Below are 4,920 nucleotides of genomic sequence, written 5' to 3'. Positions count from 1 at the left end.
GTGTGTGTGTATATATATATATATATATATATATATATATATATATATATATATATATATATATATATATATATATATATATATATATATATATGAAGGTGGAATGCAATTCGATAGTTCAGAAAACACGTTAAAAAGATTATCTGAACTACTGAATTACGGTATCATCCTCATTAATCTCATCATGGACTAGTGTGATTATCATATGAATCTATCTATTTGTCTATCTGTGAGTAAAGACATGGTACATATATACAAGGTTATCAGACGGGGTAACCCGAGTGTTTAACTTTCTCCCCGTAATACACAAATAGTAATTACCCAATAAGGGAATCATTGCCAAGCCATCAACACCTTAATAAATTTAATAACTCTGTTGAATTGATACTAAATCACTAAATCTATTTTAGTGGGTGAATTTATACAGTTATGAAGTACCAAAGTCAACATAAGTATAACAATCGGCACAACAAATGAACGAAAGAGTGTCTCTCATATCTAACATGGAATAAATGATAATCCCCCAACTGTCTGTGACAAATTACACTAGATTCCTCCAGCACATCTCCCTAGCAATCATAACCGTGAATTTCAAAACACTTTACGGTCAGTTGTCCAGTTATCACTGCCTGAAACAAATTCTTCAATTAAATGTCATTGGGTCGATTTGCAATACTTTACACTTCATAAACTGATATCTAGCTATTGTCCTTGACAAATTACACTGGATGATTACATTTCCCTAACCAACGTTACTGTGAAATGGAATGGTAGTCTCGTACATCTATTGTAGGAATGCATTGTAATTTGTCACAGATAATAATAGGCTGAATTATCGTTATCCCGTGTTAAATATGACAGATACTCGAAAACAGATTTTTTGGTCGTCTTTTATATTTTCCTGTGTCCACTCTAGTGCATCATTACTCTAAAATTACTGTAGCATCGAGTGGTGGGAAGGTGCACACAATTTGATAACATTTTCACTAAACATCTTCGATGTTATAAAAATGAAAAAGGGGCCCTCAAAGCCATGCAGTGGTGAGACCTGATCTTCTAAGGCAGACATGGGGAAAGGTCACTTGTATCTCACTTGTAGCATAAGACTTCGCTACTTCCAGTGGCAGGGAAATGCTGCCTCCTTTGGTTTGAGAAGTTCTTTGACGAGACTCTACTCCCAGTGATACATCCTCGCCAGAGGCGAGTTTTCTTATTACATTCATATTGCTATGAGGAAAAGATGGGTTTATACAGCAGAAATACATAGTTATCTTACAACATGGCTTTAATTGGTCATCAACCATTCTCTATTCGGATAATCATATATAAAAAGAAACAAAATCATATTTACTTTAGGGTATGTTAGAAAGACACAGAGAACGAAAATTAGAAATGTTTTCTTTCTTTTTATATTAACGTAAACTTAAACATATTAAATGCAGGCTGCACAAATACGCATTGTACATGATAACTTCTGCATTACCTATATTTGCTAAAACTTACTTCATTCCTTTATGCTAGGTCACCTAAAGTAGCAACAAGGATAATGACCTTGTACTGAGTTGCATCACTATGAGCTAAAAGTACTGATTGTATTATTCGGCGTTAAGGTAAAGAATACAATAATCATTGTTCAAGGCCAAGACTTGGAGCATTATATTCTATTGAACGATATCAAGTAAGGGTTTATGGTTACGTATATCTGGGAAAATATGAGGCTAATCACGGAAAGAGTGGATAATACAACTGTAGTACATCAAGAGCACTTATGAAAACTAGTTGCCGAAATCATTGTGGAAATATACATGTATTATGTTAGATTCTTGGAGATTGCACAGTCCTGCACTGTGTCGTCTGTTTGCTGATGGCTGCTGCACTGTTGCTGGTCCATTTCCATCTCAATAGCTGGGGAGGTTACGTGAGTTTTTAATAGGTTTATTGAATTATGTATAACCGCATTAGCTCATTGTACTTTACTTAAATCCTTCAGTTTCCCTGATATACTAATATCATCACAAGTAATACCTTTCATTTCAAAAAATAAGGGAGAGTAGTCCTCCGTGGATATTTTTGACACCACATCGAACTATATGAAATATCTGCAACATAAGTGCCTGAGACAAGTTTGCCATACGACAATCAGGCAATAACTTGCAAATACGTGGGCAGGCACAGAACACATAAAGAAAGAAACATTCAGGCATTTAAGCACGTATGGGTCTCCGTGGTGTAATGGTTAACATCACTGACATTGAGTCACCACGGGTCAGCCTGGGGTCGGACCAAAATAAGTTCGAATCCTGGGGGTGGCCTACACCCAACCCAAGTGTTCATTCTCCCTTTGACACTCGTCAGTATATGGGTATCTGGCTTATCCTTCAAAGCAAACACCTGATTCACACTTCCTCTACCACTTCTGAAACCACACTGCTCCTCCCCAACCTGATGTTCTGTACGTAAATTCCTTTACCCTCTCAATCACTACTCTCCCATGTAGCTTAACAGGCACACTCAACGAATATATATATATATATATATATAGGGGAGAAAGAATACTTCCCACGTATTCCCTGCGTGTCGTAGAAGGCGACTAAAAGGGGAGGGAGCGGGGGGCTGGAAATCCTCCCCTCTCACTTTTTTTTTTTTTTTTTTAATTTTCCAAAAGAGGGAACAGAGAAGGGGCCCAGGTGAGGATATTCCCTCAAGGGCCTAGTCCTCTGTTCTCAACGCTACCTCGCTAATGCGGGAAATGGCGAATAGTATGAAAGAAAAGAAAAGAATATATATATATATATATATATATATATATATATATATATATATATATATATATATATATATCAAAACAATAAACTTTTCCCTGAAAAACGAGATAACTAAAAAGAGGAAACGACGGAATCTTTCACGAACCTCTCTGTCCTGGCCGTCTGCAGGAGCAGGAGACAAGGGAAGGGCGTGGGTGTGGGCGGGGCAGATGGCCGTGTCACCGTGCTGGCTGGGCTGAGGGGACACCTTGTGAGCCAACGATTAGGGAGGAATCTCACAGCCTCCCCAGCCTGGCTAGGACGAAGATGGCTCCTGGGACGGACCGGGGAGTGTGTGTGTGTGTGTGTGTGTGTGTGTGTGTGTGTGTGTATGATACAATGTATGTTAATTATGCTACGTAATGCCGTTTAATATGTGTACGATAAATTTGTATTTTTGTAAATAGCGACTATTTCATTGTGTGTGCAGACCGTATTGATATAGGTATGATGGCTTCGTGTATGAAGAATGTTTATATATGTGTGTATATAGGTGCTTTGCGAAGGTGTCAGTGTAATGGCGACGAAGAGGAAGGCATGGGTAGTAAGTCTAGGTATTTTGGGGTGTAATTTTGGAAGGCTGGGAGTTGGAGGAGAATACGAGTCTTTTTTGGAGGGAAGGGCAAGGGGCGCAGGCGAGGTGAGTCACTTGCTGTTTCCTGATGACGCCGCGCTGGTAGCAGAGGCAAATGAGGAACTTCAGACATTTTCTATGGGATATAATTTTTCTGTGAGATTCAAAAGTGATTAAAAGCGAAATAGACTTCATATCAGAAAACTAAACTACATGCGTCTGCCGTAAAAAGGAAAAACACATGAACTTTTTAGTAATATCTATAAATATTAGGTCCGCTTGTGAGATTAAACTGAAAATTAAGTTGAACGATTGTTCTAAAGTGAAATTATCTTTGATACTAGTAACAGTAATCCGTAATCAAGCTCATGAACTCTCTGTGTGTAGGTTAAAAGTTTATATATGAATTCTGGCCTGAAGATCAATCAATAATTGATAATCAATACAATCCAAAACCATACGTCAATACACACAGGTAGAAATCTCTTTTACCCTTTACACATTCTATTATTTATGTCTTATAAACGATTCAACTCTATTACTAATATAGAAATTTTGAGCCAGTGCTCTCCCAATCCTATCCAGTACTTTTAACTTGGGATTCAATCACAAAGCAGTAATCTGGGCTTATGGTGTCACATACATGTGTTTAAAACTGATAATCCGGTTTAGACTATTGCAAAGGATTCTGTAATCTGGGCGTGTTAACCGTACACTGTGTCTGAACCGGACTTTTCAGTTTGATTCACATTTCTCTGAAGGTCCGAATTTCATGGGGAGCTCAGGATTTGCCAGTTTGTTTCTCTATAAAAACCCAGAACTCGAAGGTATGGAATAAATCTGGGATTCATCTGAAATACATGAATTTATTCTCCACTCGTAACCTCCCAGTTCCATTGTGTCTATCTGTTCTGTCTGCAATCATACCAATTTTCAATATGATGGAGGATTTACGGTTATATCTTAAAGTCTATCATCTGCCCTCCCTCAGGTGTACAATGTAACTCGACAGAATTCAGTGTGTCGTCATACTCAATCCTTCAGTATGTCTCCTGGGTTATATCATGTCACTATAACGTAGTATAATCTAAGGCATGATCTTGAGTACATCACGTCTCGCCAACGCAGTATAATCTAAGGTTATCAGTTACAGCTTAAGTACCCATCTTGTTTCTTAATTGCATCACGTTACTGTAGGTTATCGACGTCTTTTTAAATTATATTTCATGTATTGTGCAATCATCTGAACACACTTAATATAATTCTTGGTCATCGATTACATCTGAAGTCTTTTCCATCCTTACAGTGCATCAGGTTACTTTATATAACCACAGACTTTTTCTTGTATAACCTAATAACTAATAGTCTTCCTCACTGTTACACTCCAGTTTTCCTACAACCAGCGCCCTGCTCTCATAAGACAGCTTGCAGCGTCTAACCCTCTCCAGTACAGTCAGATACTATATAATAAGATCTTTCCTTGGGCTTCGGGATCCGTCATTGAAACTCGAATAAAAGGCTTTTGATCTTCCTGTTACGTAT

This window comes from Panulirus ornatus, chromosome 24, assembly GCF_036320965.1.
Source record: "Panulirus ornatus isolate Po-2019 chromosome 24, ASM3632096v1, whole genome shotgun sequence".
NCBI classification, from domain to species: domain Eukaryota; kingdom Metazoa; phylum Arthropoda; class Malacostraca; order Decapoda; family Palinuridae; genus Panulirus; species Panulirus ornatus.
This window is presented reverse-complemented; position numbering follows the sequence as displayed.